Raw genomic sequence first — 22,679 nt, 5'->3', positions numbered from 1 at the left:
AGGCAAACCCACGTAAAAGTGACGCAAATCACTGTGGGTCGATTTACGACAGCGCTATCGTGAATACGCCGTTTTTTTTCACGCTATTGCGTGACATTTTTGCGCGAAAACTGCACTGACAGGAGAGGAGACCCAAAATGGATCCCAGATGCCCCAACAGACCCCAGGAGGATGAGAGCAGACCAGGACCCAGCCAGGAGGAAGCACACAGGAACCAGGACATGTTAAAGAAAAAAAGAAAGTGTTGCTTCAGTGCAGAGGAGCAGGAAATCCTGGTGAAAGAGGTGACGGAACACCAGCACCAACTTTTCATATCCTCAAAATTGCCACTCAGTAGGAGAGAGGCCATCTGGAAAGAAATTGTGGACAAGATAAACAGTGTGGCTGAAGAACGCCGGACAGTCACCGAGTGTAAGAAACGCTGGCATGACTGTAAACGTAGGACCAAAGAGAAAATGGCCAGGAACAGGAAGGCAGCAATGCAGACTGGAGGGGGGAGTCCAGCACAACAGGAGGCTCTGGACCACATGGAGGAGATGGTCGCAGCCGTCATCCCAGAGGAGATTGTCACAGGGATACAAGGACTGGACAGCGCAGACTACCACGACACTACGCACATGCAGGGTAAGTCGCATGGGGAATTACAATGCAATAATGGGGACTGTAAGCAGGGGGGCGATACCTACTACACAATGCATGTAACTTAGCACATATATGAAGTGGCATGGGGAAAGGGGCACGGCAGGGGGGAATGCCCAGTACTGACCATAGCCGGGCCACGACAAAATACTGCCACCACTACAGTCCCATGGGGACATCCTGTAATTACAACAAGAGAGCCAAGGGAAACCAGTGACAGGTGGGAAGGACACTACCCTGAATACACATCCAGGCACTTGTTTTGCACAAACTATTCCCCATCAACTAGGTCCCTACCTGTAATGCAGTAGCAAACACAACAACTGCAACTTAACTGCCACCACAGTTGACAATAACACCTCTCATCTCTGGGCAGCTATAGTACCAAATGGCAGGAACCCCACCCTGGAACATACATTCCTAAATTAGGGGGTGAGGATGACATCTGCAACTACTCCTAGAAATAAGACAAAGCTACCAGTACACTTAAATGCCGAATGTCCATAACTGACACATACATAAGCCTAAGTAAACAGCAATAGGAGCCACACAGCACTAACGACACACACATGCTGCATACATCAGGGTCCCTCACGTGCCTGCCTAACAATGCTACATCACAAATGTCATACTGCTCAGACAACAACATTGACGAGGGGACACAGGCAACTGGTCAATGAAACACATCTGCACAGTCTAACCAAAAAATAGGACATCCATACGATAAACAAGCCAATCCAGTAAGACACACGAGACCCCATCAGATACAAACATCAACAATGTTTACATCCATACCACATCCTAACATTGACATACATAGGTCATGCCACCTAACATGTACAGATCATGCAATGTGAATAAAAAGTGTATGGTGCAGGGCCTGTGAGGCAAGTGTGCTGGCAGGGCAGTCACAACACCCATAGTCAGTCAAAGTGTAGCGTGGCAAGTGAAACGTATACTTTGCGCAATAGCCTCAGGCTGGAGGCCTTTGTGCATCTTACCCTGAATGTACTTATACTCATTTGCTCACATCTAAGTGCCTCAGAGCACTTTGCACTAAATGAATCTCATTGCCCTTCCTATCAGTTAATGTAGTAAATAGTCAGTCCTGAGGTGTTGGCAATTAGTCAAATCACCCTGTTTTGCCTACTTCTGCACTGGAGTTTGCCAGAACATATTCACTCTGTGCCCCAGTCAAGGATACCGTCTGGTTCGTTGATGATAGATGTGGTAGGGGTTAAGGTTTGCCATTCCTGCGTAGGGAAACTTTGTCATCACCATGACATATGTCTTTTAAATTCACTTCCTCGTCCCAAGACACGCATGGGGGAGTTTACAAACCGAAAATCACATCTAGATGCTGCCTGCCTTGCTGCTGATGCACAACCAGATCCCAGCCCATTCCTCTGATATGAGGGATGATGTCTCCCCTGTGATTCAGACAGACAAGCTCCAAACTTAACATGCAGTGCTATATATAGAACAAGCAGAGGGAGAGTAGAAACTGTTAGGCACCATGATAGCTGTGTACCAATGTATTACTTTCCTGCGGACTATTTCAGTTCTAACTGTGTGTATTGTTTTGGTTATTGGGGCTCACACCGAAATTCCTACAAGTCAGTTGTACACTGAAACTTCATATCCAACAAATACTGTCTGTGTCATTTGTGTATGGGAACATACCGGAAAAGATAGAAATGTGTAGGACCTGAGTGACCACCACTTCCCTGAGAAGTCCCAAAGATGTCATGGGCTTGGACTTCTAAACATTCCTCTGTTGTGGGAGACCAGAGGCACTGCTAGTCTGTCTGAGCTAAATACAATATCTGGGTGACAGAGTTATTTACAAGTGGGTCAAACTTAGTCCCCCACACCATTAGCTATCCTGCTGCCTAGAAAGCCAAGAATCACATGTAGGATAATGAGAGCCCACCCAAACAAATGTCCCTCCATAACAATAGTGAAACACCGAGAGAGGAGTAGGACAAAAAAATGCATATTCCAAAATAATTACAAATCAACACCTAGAGATGTCCTGGCAGGCATGTCTGATAGCTCCATATCATATATGTGACACACAGGTGGGCCATAGGCCTACAACAATGCCCTATGACAGACAGCAGATACCAAGACAAAATCAGAGTACAAAGTAAAGGCATCCAAAGGCTTGTATCTTAGTGCTAAATGATCTCAACACAGACACACTAATTGTACCCTGTTTCTTTGCAGAGGAACACGGATCTCCTGCCGATATGCCTGTCCATGAGTTCCCTGATGACATGGATGACGAGAACATCAACCTCACACAAGAGACCATTGACATGGTCCTCGAAAGCCTCCAAACCCCCTCTTCAGTAACAAGGAGGAGCCAAGATGAAGCAGCCACCACAGTAGAACCACCCGCCACCCCAATTGTAAGACCTGCCAGCTCCAACACAGCTGAGGACTCTGACGACACTGGCACCAGCTTCGAAAGAACAGTCGTTGGGGTCCAGCGGGAGCTGGCCAAGGAGGTGCGGGTGGGGATGCAAACTATGGCAGCCAGCCTTGAGGGGGTGCGTTCGTGCATGCTGTCAACTGCTGATCAGGCAGCTGCAATGCAAGCCAGAACATCGCTGTTGGAGGAACTTTTAGTAACACAGAAAGCAATCTGCACAGCTGTCATCCAGTTGACCAAACAACTCCAACAGCAAGCCAGTCAGCGTGTGCACGAATGCAACATCGAACCCCTCAGGGCAGACCTGGCTGCCTACCATCGGGATGTGGCTGCCATTCTGAAAAACCAGCACGCTCTCCTTGCTGCAGTACTGCCCTTCATAACTGGACAGGGATCAGCCCCGGGATGTCTGCCTCCATGTCTTCTGACACTGAGGTGTGTGTTGCCCCTTCAAAACCAACAACAACAAGGACACACCAGGCAACACACACATCAGAAGAAGAAGAAATGGAACAGATAACATTCACACGCAAGAGTACCCGGAAGCCCTAGTCCCTGCACCATGCCCCACTCTGACCAAGGTCCTACGTTTTGACACATGCCAGCCTCACTCCAACTACCCTCAATGACTGTTCGGCAATCTACTGTTTAACTTGTCCACATTGGCTGTAAATGTTTCTCTCCTACCATTTGGCAATTCCTGTTCCTCTGCACCGTCTGTGACATCACCCCAGCATGTCAGGAGCATCATCCACACCCTGTAAATAGGATCACCATTTAAGAATGCACCAGAACGGACTCACCTAACATTGTTAATGGACTTTTTGCACTACTCCACCTAAAAATAAATATCACTTGCACACCAATTGTGTCTCTGTGTCATTTCACACTTCAACTGTGCAGTACATAACTCCAAAGTGGCTGTGTGGCAACCATGTTGATTCTCTAGACTACTGTCCTGATTTCATGTCTACTGAAACATCTGTGCAGTGGCCAGGATTGCATCATAGCTTTACTAGACTGAGGAAAATAACTGATGTAGGGACTAAGCACACACAATCATGCTGTGTTGGACAGAATGAGGCCCCATCCATAGCTATTCTAGACAACTAATGGTGGATGAGAAATGTAGGCACCTTGCGATACTAACACAATACATTATGCTGTAAAATGAAAGGAATGTTAACCAAATTACACTGCATCAATCACCCTTACAGCGTATACTACCATGAAGGAAAGTCATGCTCAAGCAGTACACACATGATGTAGGTCAGCAATGACAGCAACAAGACAAGAGTGTGAACAAATACTCATCTACAAAGCTCTCCCTGAACTTCACAATGCTGTCCGACCTATCTATTTACCTACAAAATCAACTCTGGAAGCACTCTTTGTGAAGTAGGATACATACCAACCCCAAATCTTGATGATCTATGCAGACTACCAATGGTGGCTCTCCCACACGGTGGATACTTACCAAGTTAGCACACGGGTAGCTGGCATGTTAAACCTCAATAGCCTGGGGATAGCGAGCATAGGACACAAATGTCATACTAAAACTTTCTGCTACACTGATGTCAAGGCCATGAAAAGGTAGCACCTAACGCATCTGGTAAAGGGTTAACAAATTTTTTATTTCCAATAAGTAAGAAAAGAGGCAACTAAGGGAAAGATAAACCTACACTAATCTAACCTGACTACTACTAACCCACAACTGTCCCTAACTAACCTAAGCTAAACTTACTCTACACATGTAACGAAACGATCTAAACATCAACCCCCCACCCACCATTATGAGACAAGACACATGCAGGACAACACTTACTAACCTACAAACATACTATACTATCCTAAACAAACATATATATATATATATATTTTTTTTTTTTATCAAACAGGAATCCCAACATTGCCCCCCACCCACCCACCCACACAAAAATATTAGATAGAAAGTATAAGGACCCCCCACCCTCTTACCTAACACTAACTAAGCTAATTACCTATACTTATCCTACAACTAACCCCCCAAACCCAACTAACAGTATGAAAAGAGGAAAGAGGGGAGAGGGGAGGGGTAAAAGTTCAGGAGGGCAAAATAACTAAGGATTTGCCCTCTGAAGTGTGCGCCGGATGGAGCGCACCTTCTTTTTGACCTCCGCCATGTCCTCCGTCAGGTTGTCAACCTTTTGAATTAACCTGTCCAGTTTCCTAGACAATGCGTTGAAGGCTGCAGGGTCAATTGGAGGGTCACTGCTGGTCTGCGTGCCGGTGGAGGTGGAGATTGTTGCTGGAGTGGAGTGGCCACGGGACAGCCCTGCTCCCAACACACGGCTGGGTCCAGGTCTGGAGGAAGATGGCTGGTCCGTCGCTGGGTCCCCTTGGGCAGACCTGGTGGTTGTAGGTGGCACCGTTGGTGGAGCCTGTGGTGTGGCATACCACGCCCCGGAGGCCCGTTCCGAATTGTATCTGCGGGCCATCCTCCGATACCCACACTGCACCTGCAGGATGTGCCTGTACCTCATTGCACGGCGCTCAAACTGGTTTCGAGCTGCGGCACTCAGGTTTGCAGCTGTGAAGGGAAAAGGCAAATATTGAGCATAGAATTTACAGTGGGTTGAATACCACAATGGGTAATTTGACCATTACTAGCAATGTATTGGTTGCAGCAATTGTTACAACATATGTCACGGGAAGGCTCAGAGGAAGTACATGTGAATCATGCATACTGAAGGGCATATCACATATAGCAGATCCATGTCTCTACATGATGGATGACATCACCCTAAACTACTCCTACAATTCATACCTAAGCCATTATACATTATGGCACCAGCTCGTCCGCATACTGACTTCACTACATATGTCATTCTATGTGATAAGAATCACACTCCTCACTCAATGGCATTTCGAAATAGTTGTGTGCTAAGATTGAACCCCTGGCCATGAATCATATGTCGACACTATGGGCCAGATGTAGGAATTGATGGGAAATCAACTAGCAAATTGCAAAGCTGAACGGTGTCTCTGACACCGTCTGCGAGTCACTATGGGGTCCCTAAATCCCACCTCATGAACAACAATGATGTGGGTTCCAACTTGCACCACCTTAGCAACTATGGGCACTCACGGGGATGGAGGCCTGCTGGGAACAGCAGAACTCCATAGACGTGACTGCTTTTAAATGAAGCAAGTTATTTTTCACCAAGTGTAGGCCCTTTATCTGAAAGGAAAATGAGCTGCGATTTGTTTAAATTCACAACAATTGATTGTTCGTAATTTACACAATAATTATTGCTCCCCTAGACCACTGGCTGTTTTGTGCAGGAGTATTTTGGTCCACTCACAAAGGTGAAGGTTCACAATGAGGACCCCTTCCAGTCAGCAAGTTGGTTAGCAGCCACTTCAAGTGGATGATAACAGCTACTCACTTTGCAACCACGTACTCGTTAGCAAATGGGATTGCCTAACACTGTGATTTGCAAGTAGGGCTGGTAAACTCCTTTATTTTTTTACTTTAGAAAACCATTTTGCGAATATGTACATGACCACCAATAACATTTCGGATTAGGAAACAGACGTTTGCAACTCACTAACATCAAATTATGCTATTTGCAATGTGGAGACATTTTGCTACATCTGGACCTAGGTACAAACTCAAGTGACAAAAGGTGTTAAGTACGTGTAACATACTGGTTGCTACAGTCCTAGGTACCCTGTTTCACAGTAACATCCCAGTCTTTGTGGGTGGTGTGGGAAGAACAAACAACAATCCCATGATCAATGCACAACCAGGAGTGTACAGAAAGTGCAACAAGCATGTGCCTTCAAACACAACACCTATGAAGGGCTAGCAACACGTTGGAGTCAGCCCAACCTTGTCACATCCCAGGTCCACACATGTCAAAATGATATGACTTAGCCAAACATAACATACTATTAGTGAGGCATGTTTTACAACACACACAGAGGAGGTAGAACACCCATTCACATGATTCAACAGAACACCTAGGCCATTGCACTCAAGTCACACACACTTCGAGGTCACCTTGTGGAAGTACATGCCCCCGGAAGATCCGACCTACAGTGTACACAGTCCATCCTCAACTAGGAAGAAGCACTTGTCATCGAAGCCATGTGCCTAAGCTATCTGGGAGACTGTCAGTCTGATATGCTGACTCAGTTAATGGCAAGTTCCTGACCAAGTCTAACATTGACCAGTGTGTTCAAAATGAGTCATGCTATTCCCAATAGTCGCACTAATTGAATGACCTACTGCCCCTCAATCTGAGAGATGACTAGGGATTGCTTTACCGAAACATTATTCCAATTTGATATCACACCAAAACAACAAAGCCAATGAACGGCCAGCACATCATATCATGAATTGTCCTGAACACACAGTAATCCATCATGCTTCATTTCCAAACAATGTAAATAGCACTTAGGCAACACTCACTGTAGGTATCGGGGTCGTCAAAATGGGCTACCTCACCAACGGTGTACGGGGCTGGTCCACCTGTAAAGCATGAAAGGAAGATTATACTCAGACTGGGTGAACAGACAAATAATTTCTGTTACAATGACAGTGTGTGAATATTACATGGTAATGATACACTTTCACACATGCTCATCCTGCCTGGCTGACTTTGTATTCTAGATTATCATTGGATGAGTCTCCTGCTCCAGTGACACACCCTACTACACTCATGCAGTGGCCAGGACAGTCATGTGTCGTCCAAGTTACTCCTCCATTAGTAGGCCCGAACAATCATGTGATCCATACATCTCAGCATGTGCATCCCAGAGAGAAACATTTCACAACTGGTTCCATGAGGACTGCATGACCACTCACCATCAAACAGGCTATGGGGACAGGTTCAACACACAGCAACCAGACACACATGTGACATATGTGTGGACAACATGACTAACTTCATGTGACGTGAAGGCAACACACAGGTGTTGCATCATCATGTGTTTGCAATTTTCGGTCTAGCTATGGCGTCTACATATGTAGGTATGTTGTTTCTACATGACGTACTCACTGGCCATTATGACCAGTAGAGTACAAATTGAGCAGTTCACGTGTTGCTTTTCAGACACAAATGCAACACTACATTCCATGCAGCTACAGCCATCTGGTATGTGTTGCAAAGATAAGGCATCGGCCTGGTAGCATAGGTCTTCATACACACCCGGCAACAAATACACATTTGGCCACATATGTATACCTTTGTAGCGCAGCATTTGCATCATTTTGTGACGCAGAGAGGGGGCTACTTAGCAAAATACTAATAGATGTTGCATTTTACTGCTGTTATTGGGTGTACATGTGTAGCAAAAATGGGGATTTATGTGTATGCCCATGGGCCTAGGTTTCCCTAGTATAACACGCAGTCAGCTACTTATTTTGCAGATTGGCTACCAATCATCACATGTTCACGCACACATTCCTATTATTCCCATGTAATTGATTATTACTCACCAACATAGCCACCAATCCGGAGTCCCAGGTGGTCCAGCAGGTCCTGTTCCCTGGTGATCAGATCTGCCCAGCGGTGCTTGAGTTGATGGACATTCCTCATACTCCCGTAGACCCGGACCAGGTGATGGCGCACCTTCTCCCAACGTATTTTCCTCGCCTCCGTGTGATACCCCTGTATCACACGGCCCCCAGCCTCCAGCATCAGTGGGAGGAAATGGCTTACGAGCCATATGAAGCCCCCCAATTCGTCCTCACCCATCCTGGACAGGCGAGGCCTACCTGACATGATGCGAGGTTGAAAAAAGTAACAAAGAAAAATGAAAGAAAAAGTGGGAAATGGGGAAAGGTAGAGGTGTGAAAGAAAAAGAAGAAGGAGAAAAATAGCCCAACTAACACCCCAAACTATGCTACCCACAACAGACTCCCACAGACAATACAAACTATCACAGGTATAGACCAAACAACACTAAACAGACTGAGACAATGTTTGACAACAATAAAAGATTGACACAAAGACAAAATACAAGGCACACAGGACACTAAAGCAGTAAAACACAGGACAACACCTTTCACACAACCACACAGTCTAGATAACTCTGAGACTGCAAAGTGAAAGTGAAAGTCAACTCCCAGTACAGATTTGGTAAACAGGATATCCTATTACATCACTTCCTGCATAAAATGGCCGCCGTTTTTATTTTCGCGTAATGCGTCATATTTTCACGCATACACAGATGTGCGTCATATTTTTTTGACGCATTACAGTGTACATGATGCGGAGTGTAAAAATATGCTATGAATATTAATATTTCCAATTGTACATGAGATGACCAACATATTGTGCATGTAGCGTCAATTACACCACGCATACATCATGGGCGTCGTTTTTTTTTCACGTACAGTGGTGCACATGATGCGGAGTCAAAAAATATGATATGAATGTTAATAATTGATAATGTACATGAGATGACCAACATATTGACCATATAGCGTCATTTTGACCACGCATACATCATGTGCGTGGTTTTTATTACACGTACAGTGGTGCACATGATGCGGAGTCAAAAAATATGATATGAATATTAATATTGATAATGTACATGAGATGACCAACATATTGTGCATATAGCGTCATTTTGACCACGCATACATCATGTGCGTGGTTTTTATTACACGTACAGTGGTGCACATGATGCGGAGTCAAAAAATATGATATGAATATTAATATTTATAATGTACATGAGATGACCAACATATTGTGCATATAGCGTCATTTTGACCACGCATACATCATGTGCGTGGTTTTTATTACACGTACAGTGGTGCACATGATGCGGAGTCAAAAAATATGATATGAATATTAATATTGAAAATGTACATGAGATGACCAACATATTGTGCATATAGCGTCATTTTGACCACGCATACATCATGTGCGTGGTTTTAATTACACGTACAGTGGTGCACATGATGCGGAGTCAAAAAATATGATATGAATATTAATATTGATAATGTACATGAGATGACCAACATATTGTGCATATAGCGTCATTTTGACCACGCATACATCATGTGCGTGGTTTTTATTACACGTACAGTGGTGCACATGATGCGTAGTCAAAAAATATGATATGAATATTAATATTGATAATGTACATGAGATGACCAACATATTGTGCATATAGCGTCATTTTGACCACGCATACATCATGTGCGTGGTTTTTATTACACGTACAGTAGTGCAGATGATGCAGAGTCAAAAATATTGTGGATGTAAATCATAATTTGAAGGTGAAATATCAAGACACTTTTGGATACATTTGTATCTGACTCTGCATTGTGTGCACTCATGTACATGAACAAATTATGACGGCCATGCTGTATGCGTAGAAAATGGAGCAAATTGATCCAAATGTCTTCATGTGTTTAGCTTTGGAAAGGTGATTTGTCATGGTAAAACGGTGCGATGTGAGACACATTTGTGTTTGTATCTGACAAATGTCCGTACTTTTATGTATAGACGGCCTTCACACTGTGATGTTTGGGATACGTTAACTAATGTATTGACCATATTTGACAACATATTTGGTGTAATTGCTGATGGCTATTTTGAAATGAGATTTTTGATACCATTATGTATTCCGTCTCCAAAATGTCCCCACCTTTATGATGGGGATGCTTTTATCTGTAGTCCTAACAGGGAGTGGGAGAGTCACTTTCAGTTTTTAGGGGGCTGACCATGTCCCATTATGATTTTGTGTTTCATATTTGTGTAGGACTTGTGACATTGAGGCCACATATGTGCCTTATGCATGTGTTTAGTTCACAAGTACATGATTCCTGTATGTTTTGGGGGTGGTAGAGGTGGAGTTAGTCCCCCAGCACCCTAGGATTTGACCATCCAGAATAGCTACTGTATCCATGGAGTATTTTTATCATATCCTGGCAAACCTGCAGCAGCGGGCGAATGTAAGGCCATATGGTATGAATGACTGTTGACCATTCATTCATCTCATTAGCCCATTTGACGTTTGCAGTATTGATGATTTGGAGATAAGTTGCATACCATTTTCATATGACAAAGGGGGTCATTCTGACCGCGGCGGGCGGCGGTCGCCGCCCGCCAAGCGGTTCCCGCCGAAAGACCGCGGCGGTCATTCTGGCTTTCCCACTGGGCTGGCGGGCAACCGCCAAAAGTCCGCCCGCCAGCTCAGCGGGAAACACCCTTCCCACGAGGACGCCGGCTCAGAATGGAGCCAGCCGAGTGGGAAGGTGCCACGGGTGCAGTTGCACCCGTGGCGAATTTCTGTGTCTGCAAAGCAGACACTGAAATTCTTTGTGGGTCCCTCTTACGGGGGCCCCTGCAGTGCCCATGCCATTGGCATGGGCACTGCAGGGGCCCCCAGGGGCCCCGCGGCACCCCCTACCGCCATCCTGTTCCTGGCGGAAGACCCGCCAGGAACAGGATGGCGGTAGGGGGTGTCAGAATCCCCATGGCGGCGGAGCGCGCTCCGCCGCCATGGTGGATTCTCAAGGGCAGCGGGAAGTCCGTTTCTGGCCGCGCCTGAACCGCCGCGGTCAGAATGCCCATCGGTGCACCCCCAGCCTGTTGGCGGTGCTACCGCCGACCTCCGCCAGGGCGGTAATTACCACCAGGGTCCGAATGACCCCCTTAGTTTGCAAGACTCTCAGCGTTCACGATGTGATAATGCGAAGATTGTTTTGCTTGTCTGTGTCCCTTTCTGCATAAACTGGTTTAGTGTCATGTTACAATCTTCCTGCTAGGTTCAAACTGGGACACAACTGTGATGGTCTACTTTCAAATATTAGGTTGGTTGTATGACATATGTGTACATGTGTGTGGGAATGTGGATCCAGTATGACCTGTCTGTGTGTATGTTGTCACTGTAACTTCAAGGTCTCCTCCTGAGTTAGTGGCAGCTGATGTTGTTGCAATTGTGTATTGCTCACATCATACACTTGAGAGAAGCCATTGATGACATGTTCACGTACACATGGATGGTCCCACCCTGTCTCTGAACACGTGTGATGTGACTTTCAAATGATCTCCAATTTTGGGCTGGATGAGAGACTGTTTCAGTTGTTTGGATCCGGCATGTCTAATTGTCACATTTGTACTCTTGTTGGGCTCTGTGTATGGTAATGTAACATGTCACATCCTACCCTCTGTGCATACAGTTGTGATGTTTATTTTTGGTGTGATGATTTTTAATGGCATTCTTGATCAATGAGACGACATTCATCTTCAGCTATTTCAAACTAAAGGTGGTCAGAAATGAATAGGCCAAAGCATAATGTGGTATTTGTGATCTGTGTTTATTTACAAGTGTGGAATACAAGTGATGATAATGACTTAAGTAAAAAAATTGTTCACAAGCTGTTGGCGCCTACGCACTCCTGCTGCGGTGTTAGGTTGTTCCCCCTCCTGTTGCAGGCCAGCATCCTCCTCATCATCATCCTCAGGCATGTCTGGGTCCGGTTCAAGGAGGGGAATGTTCCTTTGTACACAAATATTGTGTAATATGGCACAAGTGAGTATAATTTTGCATACCATCTCTGGGGAGTATAGTAGGCTTCCGCCAGTGATGTCAAGGCAGCGGAACCTTGACTTTAGGATCCCAAAGGTCCTCTCCACAATGCTGCGTGTCCTCTTGTGGGCGTCATTGTATGCCCGCTCAGCAGCAGTATTTGGGTTCCCATATGGTGTCATTATCCAAGGCTGGATGCCATACCCCTGATCAGCTGAAAGAGAAACACAGAATGGTATCAATTAGATGTAGGAGGCACTGTTGTACGTATCTTTGATGGCAGTAGTTGTGTTGTGTTGTCTGTGACTATTTTGTGTACTAATGTGACAACCTATGGTTGTTGGTGGAAACTTTGGCATTGTTTATTTTCCTTGGCTGAGCAAGTGTTTGTTGTCTAACTGTTTGTCAGCAGGATGTATTGGTTTCTCAAGTACAGTGTGCCCTCCCTTGCATTGTGACTTGTGACACAGGTGTCCGTGTGTCCTCACTGGGGGTGTGATGATAGTTCCATGCAGAGTTGAAACATGAAAGGGTATTAGAAACGTCCATATGAACATAGCCAGGCCATCCCCTCCCTTAAAAGTTATGCATTGTATTAGTGTACAGGTTATTGTGAGACTTCCAATTTGCAAGGTGACATTTAGGCAACCACAGTCATGAATGTCTTCACACTAAGCTGTGGAGTAAATTCAAATGTGTGAGAGGTTCAATGGTGACTTGTGACACATGGCTAGTGATGTGAGTACCTCAGTGTGTTCCTGTCTAGGTGTTGCTAGTGTGGTGTATGTGTTGTTTATCCTAGAGGGTTTCTGTGCAGTGAGTATATAAGTAGATTTTTGTCCTTAACAACAAGTAGTCCATTGCCATACCGTCCATCCTGGAAGTGTTGGTTGATGGTGCAGTGACGGAAGATGAATGCATCATGTACACTCCCAGGATATTTAGCCACGATGTTGCTGATCAGTCCTTGGTGATCGACTATGGCCTGCACGTTGATGGAATGTGTGTGCTTCCTGTTGCGGTAGAGGTGTTCACTCGCAGCAGGTGGCACAAGGCGTACGTGTGTGCAGTCGATTGCACCAAGGACGTGCGGAAAGCCACTGATGGTGTAGAACCCCTGTTTTGTTTCCTGCTGCTTCTGCAGTGTGTTAGGGAAGCAGATGTGGCGGGGTGTCAGTCCAATGATGGCATCCAGTACTTTAGGCAGGAATGCGGAGAAAGATGGTTGTGAGATTCCACCAACCAGGGCACCAGTTGTCTGAAAGGAGCCACTTGCCAGAATGTGAAGTACGGCAAGCAGCTTTGTTTCTGTTGGGATAGTGCGTGGAGTCACTAAAGTGGGGGCCAATTGCTGTTCAATATTTGTCAGCAGCTGCTGAATGGCCTGCCAGTTCAACCGGTACCTCTGGATGATGTCTCGTTCCCTGAGGCCATGCAGGGTTGTTCTTGGGCGGAATATCCTCTCCTGCCTTCTGCGCTGTCTTTGGGGTCCCTGCTGTTGTTGTTGTGGCTGCTGTTGTTGCTGCAGGGCTCTGCGTCTACGTGCACGTTGAAGAAAAAGCACCTCCATGTCTCCCTGTTGCTGCTCTGCTGCTCTGTTGTTTGTTCTGTGTGTTCTGATTAAGTACAGGTGTGTTTGCCCCATTTTAACGCCTGCCCTGACCCAGGAGTTAAAATGTCACGCTATTCATGCTTTGCGCCATTTTTTTGCGCCGCCTGCCGCGCGGGAGTGATTTTTGCCCTGGAGCATAAATACCACGCACCGCTATGTGCGTCTGTTTTTAGACGGGAACGCCTTCCTTGCATCTCATTAACGCAAGGAAGGCGTTCACGCAAAAAAATGACGCTATTTGCCAATACTTTGGCGCTAGACGCGTCTAACGCCAAAGTATAAATATGGCGTTAGTTTTGCGCCGAATTTGCATCGAAAAAAACGACCCAAATTCGGCGCAAACGGAGTATAAATACGGGCCTAAGTCGTTACTATTGTTAAGATAAGATGCAATGTTTATTTATTTTAGTAACATGCACTATTGTACTGTTACTTCACTATACATAAATCGTGTATGGGTTTTTGTTCATGCCTATTGGGCATGTTATGAGTATTTTTGTGTTACAATTTGCTAAATTTGAGATCTCTGAACTATATTTGTTCTTCATCTCTTAACAGCAGATCGGAACTTCAGTTGGGATACTATACATGTTTAAGTACATCTGGTATTACCGCTTGGTTGCCTTAGTTCTAGTGGACAAATAAGGTATTTTGGTGTAAAAATTTGTTTGCTTTGTGGATACTTTGGTGCACTATGGGTGGCATGTGGTTAGTTTTTGGACTTTAATGAAGGTTGGTGTATCACTTTTTTGGAGCTTGCGGTATGATTGTTATTGGTTACGGGTGTTATTTAAGGTTTTCTATCAGGTGCTAACCTTGTACTTAATTTCCTCTCACTTAGCTTAGTTGGTTATAGGGTCTAAAATTTCACCTCCCTTGGGTTTGGTTACTCATTGATCACGTACTTGACGGTTGAGCATACTGGTCTTAACTCGTTCATTTTGTTTATGATTTCTAGCCCTGAAGAAGTCGTAAGGGATAATAACATTTCCCAAGACGAAACACGTGTTGGCTGGAACCACAAATCTCTTTGGATCTCAGACTGTCTAAATGTGAAATCCCAATCTGAATAAACTTTGGATTCATCGATTTGATCGACTCTAGGATCTGTCTGTTGCATATGGACTGATATTTATAATTGGTTTTATATGTAACTTGTGTATTCAAAATTTATCTTTTGATATAAGAGGGGTCCCTCATTGTGCATTTTCTCAGTTGTGAGGTGTTTTTCACCTTTAAGGGTAGGGTGTGTCCCTTGTGAGGTTCCCCGTTGTACACTTAGGGGAGACTGGCATCCTGAGCGCCATATTTCCTCTATTCACACCCCGTTCTATTTATACATGAAACCATAGGCTGGCCAAAATTCTGAAACGATTCAACCTGCTAAACATTAATACTGTGAAGTACTCCAAAAGAATGATACAGATTCGTAACAAAACAATATGAACATTATTATCAGATTTCAAAGCAGATGATGGTGTCAACAGTAAATCATCAAAATACAGTTTTAACAATCAATTTCAGAGCTGGGCTATACTTATCACTAACCAAAATTGGGACTCTAAAATATGCTGGTTTAATTGACTAAGATAAAAGGAAAACCTTTAACCACATTTAGTTTTACCTCTCCTCATGAAACAGCATACAGGATGATTGCTTCCAACGTCAGTTGATAGCAGAGTCAATATGGTGCAGAACACCAGCTGCACATAGGAAAATTTAGCAGTTCAGAATTATTTTCCCGTGTTAGTACGGAAAATGCATTGGGCAATTAGGACTATGATGAGAAAACTCATCAGAGAATTTAGAGAAGAGAATGGGACAGTAGACTTAGGATAGAAATGAACAGAGTAATAAACAGATTAGAGACACTCATAGACTGACTCCAAGTTTCCAAGTTCTTTACTAATTAAAATACACAAAATTCATTAATTGGTTGTTCAGGTGGACACATTCTGGGTGTCAGTTTCAACATTCATTAGTTAGCAGTGGTACCACCAATTTCTGATAAGTTTAAGAATCTTCTCAGCAAAAGTGCATTGTCATTTGGGGACCTAACATGTGACTAACAAAATATTAGATTCTCTAGTTATCTGCTACCTGCAGCTCCTATCTCTTGACGTACACTAAACTATTCTAATATTCTTTCACATAAACACTGTGAGGTTCCTGTCTGGTTCAACTGCTAGAACAAATACTGATACATTAACTACTTTTGAAACATGCTTTTCTCCTGCAATACAATAGAACATTCAACATTACATTACATACCTAGGGATATAATTCAGGTAAGAGAGGATGGAATAAAGAAGTGTTTTTCGATTGCTGCTTGCAAAATGAGCCCTCATGCCTAGTCAAGTTAAGAAGCCTAAATACACATTAATACAAATAATACATTAATCAACCTATTGTGCACCTTAACATTCATATCAAATATGCAAAGCAAATTATTTTATTAAAACATTGTTCATGTTATGTCAAAGCAATTTTAAACATTTTTTTTTTATTTCTACACACAGAATTATGAAATTATTCACTGTAAGTGTGTTTAATTTGTAGTTCTTTAATCCACATAATGTACTTTAGTTCTACTGTTTCTACCTAAAAATAATACTTTCATATTAATATTCACTAATAATTCACACATTTATAAATGCACAATGTTTTCATGTTAAACGTTGTGTCAAAATGTGAATGGTAGGGACAAATGTCTACCACAATTTAAACATGTACATTTTCATTTTAAAACTGCAGATTTAGTTGTTGTCATATGCTACTTCTACGGGCTAGCGTATTCATAAATGTTGCTCTCTCTCAGGAGCAAGGACGAGCCATTTGGGATCTAGAGTGGAGCGATGGGTTGCAGATGTCGTGTAACGGGTGGCAGCTGAGGAAATACATTTGAAACAATGTAGGTGAGGTGGCAAATATGGGGAGGAGTTAGGGGTGTAGGCGGGGCTCCTACTTGGCTTCATGGACCCTGAGGTTACTCTCATATACTCCTCCGCGGATGAGGAGGAATCTGTTGACATTGATGAGGGCTGAACCTGTATCTATAAGAATTGCTGTTTCCTCCTAGACATTTCTGGATCCCCACTAATGTTTTCTTCTCTATGCCTATGATGGTGCAATTAAGGCATAGTACTGTGATGTTATAGATTTGCCTCTTGTTAGAAATGGGGTCTCTGCTTAGCAGCCAGGTTGCACTCTATCCAAGAAGGGATCCTCACTCTAGTCAGGGCAATGGAGACACACACTTAAGATAACCCCTACTCACCCTCTTGGTAGCTTGGCAAAAGCCGTCAGGCTTATCTCAAAGGCAATGTGTAAAGTATTTGTACCAACACACACAGTAATGCAGTGAAAATACTACAAAATGGACACCACACAACTTTAGAAAAACAGGGACTATTTCTCAAAATCACACAAGACCAAAATGACAAAAATCCAACATACACAAGTCAAAATATGAATTTTCAAAAGAATAGGAGTCTTACTCCATAGGGAACAATGGAAATGTTGATTTTACACAAAATACCTGGGGCCATATTTATACTTTTTGACGCAAAGCTGCGGCGGCGCAGTTTTGCGTCAAAAATTTTACTGCCGGCTAACGCCATTTCGATGCGCCGTGCGGGCGTCAAATGTATACTTTGACGCAAGGCGGCGCAATCAACAGGTGGGAGTCATTTTTTTTTACGCACATTGCGGCGTCAAGTCGTAAAGGAAAACGACGTTAACGCAACATAAATGACTGTGGGTCGATTTACGACAGCACAACCCGGAAAGCGCCGTTTTTTTTGATGCAATAGCGTCAAAAATACCTGCGAACACTGCCCTTTCAGCAGAGGAGAGCCAAAATGGATCCCAGATGCCACTACAGACCCCAGGAACATGACAGCAGACCAGGAACCAGCCAGGATGATCCATACAGGAACCAGGACATATATAGAAAAAAAAGAAAGTGTCGCTTCAATGCAGAGGAGCAGGACATCCTGGTTAAAGAGGTGACGGAACACCAGCACCAACTGTTCATCACCTCTAAGTTGCCAATCAGTAGGAGAGAGGCCATATGGCAACAAATTGTTGACAAGATCAACAGTGTGGCTGAAGTACGCAGGACAGTCACCGAGTGTAAGAAACGCTGGCATGACTGCAAACGTAGGACAAAGGAAAAAATGGCTAGGAACAGGAAGGCAGCACTGCAGACTGGAGGGTGGAGTCCAGCACACCAGGAGGCCCTGGACCACATGGAGGAGATGGTCGCAGCCGTCATCCCTGAGGAGATCGTCACATGGATTCAAGGACAGGACAGTGCAGACTACCACGAGACAACGCACATGTAGGGTAAGACGCATGGGGAATTATAATGCAATAATGTTGACTGTAAGCAGGGGGGGAAATACCTACTACACATTGCATGTAAGTCAGCATATAAATGGAGTGGCATGGGTAAAGGGGCACGGCAGGGGGGCATGCCCTGCACATACAGAAGCTGGGGCACAACATAACACAACACCAACAACAGTCCCATGGGGGCATCCTGTCATGACAACAATGGAGCTAAGGGAAAGCCTCGACAGGAGGGAAGGCCACTACTTCAAACTTACATCCTGGCACTAGTCAGCCTAAATATCTCCTACATTAACTAGGGCCCTATCAGCAATCCACTAGCCAAAACAACAACTGCAATGTAACTGCAACAACAGTTGACACTAACACCTCTGATCTCTGTGCAGCTATAGTAGCCAATGGCAGTAACCTCCCCATGGAACATACATACCTAAATTAGGGGGTGAGGATGACATCTGCAACAATCTCCTGAAACAAGACAAAGGCCCCAGTACACTCATATGTCAAAGCCCATAGTTGTCACATACATCAGCCAAAGTAAACAGCAATAGGAGCGACACAGCACTAAGGACACACCCATGCTGCATATGTCAGGGTCCTTCCCGTGCCTGGCTAACAAAGCAACATCACAAATGTCATACTGCTCAGACAACAGCATTGAGGAGGGGACACATGCAACTGGTCACTTAAATACACCTGCACAGTCAGAGGACCAAATAGGACATTGATACAATAAAAAGGGCAATCGAATTAAACACACATTACCCAACATCAGCAGGACACATTAACAATGTCTACATCCATATCACATCATAACATTGCCATGCATAGGATATGCCACATGTCAATTACAATTAAGTCAATGTGAACAATCAGGGATTGGGGAAGGTCCTGAGAGGCAAGTGTGCTGCCAGGGCAATCAGAACACCCACAGACAGTGAAAGGTCTCAACATAAGAATAGATATACACGGAGGGTCGAGTAGGACAAAAAGATGGCTATTCCCTATTTGGTACAAAGCAACACCTAGAGGCGATTAGGCAGACAAGTCTGATAACTCAATATCATACATGTGACACACAGGTGGGCCATAGGCCTATAACAATGCCCATATGAAGGACAGCAGATACCAATACCAAACAAGATCACAAAGTAAATTCATCAAAAGGCTGGCATGTTACGTCAAAATTGTCACAACACAGACACACTAATTGTACCCTGTTTCATTGCAGAGGAACGTGGATCTCCTGACGATATGCCTGTCCCAGATTTCCCTGATGACATGGTTGACGAGCCCATAAACATTCCCCAGGAGACCATCCAAAAGGTCCTTGAAACCTTCCAGACCCCACCTTCAGTCACAAGGAGGAGCACAGAACAAGCAGCCATCACAGAAGAACCACCCACCACCCCAATTGCAAGACCTGCCAGCTCCTACACAGCTGAGGACTCTGACGACACTGGCACCAGCTTTGAAAGAACTGTAGTTGGATTACAGCGGGAGCTGGCCAAGGAGGTGCGGGTGGGGATGCAAAATATGGCAGCCAGCCTTGAGGGGGTGCGCTCATGCATGATGTCATCTGCAGATCAGGCAGCAGCTATGCAAGCCCTAACATCCATACTGCAAGGACTACAAGAAACTATAAAGGACTTCACCACTGCAGTTAGGGAGTTGCCACAACACCTCGCACCCCAAACTTTCCACTCCATGCACGAATGCAATCATGACTCCCTCAGGGCCGACCTGGCTGCCTACCATCGTGATGTAGCTGCTATTCTCAAAAACCAGCAGGCCCTCCTTGCTGCAGTACTGCCCTTAAGACCTTCACAGGGAGCAGCCACCGGGATGTCTGACTCCACGTCTTCTAACACTGAGGTGTGTGTTGCCCATTCACAACCAACAACAACAAGGACAAAGCAGGTAACACACACATCAGAAGAAGAAGACATGGAACAGATCACATTCACACGGAAGAGTACCCGGAAGCACTAGTCCCTGCACCATGGCCTACTTTGACCAAGGTCCTACGTTTTGTCAAATGCCAGTCTCACTACAACTATACTCAATGACTTTTGCTAACCACTGTATGACTTGTCAGCATTGCCAGTGAATGTCTCTCTCCTACTAATCGGCAAATCCTGTCCCTCTGCACTGTCTGTAACATCACCCCAGCATGTCAGGAGCATCATCCACATCTCTTCTGTAGGATCACCATGTAAGAATGCTCTAGAACGGACTCAGCAAACATGGACAATGTACATTTTGCACTACAGCACCTATCAATAAATAGCACTTGCACACCTAATATGTCTCTGTGTAATTTGACACATCAACTGTGCAGTAGATAACTCAAAAGTGCCTGTGTGACAACCATGTAGCTTGTCAATACAACTGTCCTCACAACATGTAGTCTGAGACATCTGTGCAGTGGCCAGGATTGCATCATAGCCTGACCATCCTGAGGAGAATAACTGATGAAGGGACAAACCACACACAATCATGCTGTGTTGGACAGAATAATGCTCCATCAATAGCAATCAAAGTCAACTAATGGTGGCTGATAAATGTGGGAACCATGCAATACTAAAACATTCAATTATGCAGTCTAATCTAAGCAAACACAACTAAACACAGCATCAATCACCCTTTCTGAGTATACTTCCATGAAGGGAAGTCATGCTGAATTTTTGCACACATGATCTATGTCAGTAATAAGGACAAGAAGACAAGAGTGTTAACAACACCTCATCTACAAAGATGTCCCTGAACATCACACTGCAGTCCGACCTAATAAATTACCCACAATACCAAGTCTGGAAGCACACTTTGTGATGTAGAAAACATACTCATCAACACAAATCCTTTGTGATCCATGTAAACTACAAATGGTGGTTATATCAAATGGTGGATACTTACCAAGTTAGCACAGGGGTAGCTGCCATTTTAAACCTCTTTTTTCTTCGGTGTGTAGCATAGGACACAAATGTCATAGAACAACAATCACCTACACTGATGTCAAGGCCATGATCAAGTAGCAGTTAACACATAATGCAAAGGGTTAACTATATATTTATTCATAAGTATTCACACCAGAGGCAACTAAGGGAAAAGTCATACCTACACTAATCTAATCTGACTACTCCTAACCCACAACTGCCCCTAACTAACCTAAGCTAAATTTACTCTACACATATAACAAATCGATCTAAACATCAACCCCCCACCCACCATTATGAGACAGGACACATGCAGGACAACACATACTAACCTACACACATACTATACTATCCTAAAAAATCATAATTTGTTGTTGGTTTTTTTTAATATATTTTTTTTATATATATATTTTTTTCTAAACAGACAGGAATCCCAACATTGAACACCACCCACCCGCCCACACACTCAAAAATGAAAAATAGAAAGAATAAGGACCCCCCACCCTCCTCCCTAACACTAACTAAGCTAACAACCTATACTAACCTAACACTAATCCCCAAAACCCACCTATCATGATAAAAAGGAAAGAGGAGAGAGGGGAGGGATAAATTAAAATAGACCATATAAGTCCTAGAGATTGGCCCTCCGTAGGGTCCGCCTGATGGACCTGACCCGCTTCTTTATGTATGCCACATCCTGGCTCAGCTTGTCCACCTTCTGAATGAACTTGTCCATTTTGCGGTCTAAAGCCTGGAATGCCGCAGGGTCAATTGGAGGTGCTGCTGCTGTCTGTGTGCTGGCAGAGGTGCTCTGTCTGGGAGTTGTTTGTAGCCCACTGGACTGTCCAGCAGCTCTGATATTGCTGGGTCCAGGTCGTGCTGCAGAGGCAGCGACAACTGTCCCCGCCGTTGCTGGGGCCACTTGGGGAGAACTGGTGGTTGTGGTGGTGGTGGCTGTAGTGGGCAACGTTGGGCCACCCTGTGGTGAGGCCCACCATGCTCGGGAGGCCCGATCCGCCTGGTATTTTTGGGCCATCCGTCGGAACCCCGACTGCACCTGCAGGATGTGCCGGTATCTCATGGCCCGCCTTTCAAAATCATGCCTCTGTGCGGCACTCATGTTTGCAGCTGTGAAGAGAAAGGGCAACTATTTACCATAGGAAATGCA

This window comes from Pleurodeles waltl, chromosome 2_2, assembly GCF_031143425.1.
Source record: "Pleurodeles waltl isolate 20211129_DDA chromosome 2_2, aPleWal1.hap1.20221129, whole genome shotgun sequence".
In the NCBI taxonomy this organism is placed as follows: domain Eukaryota; kingdom Metazoa; phylum Chordata; class Amphibia; order Caudata; family Salamandridae; genus Pleurodeles; species Pleurodeles waltl.
Note: the sequence above shows the minus strand (reverse complement) of the source record.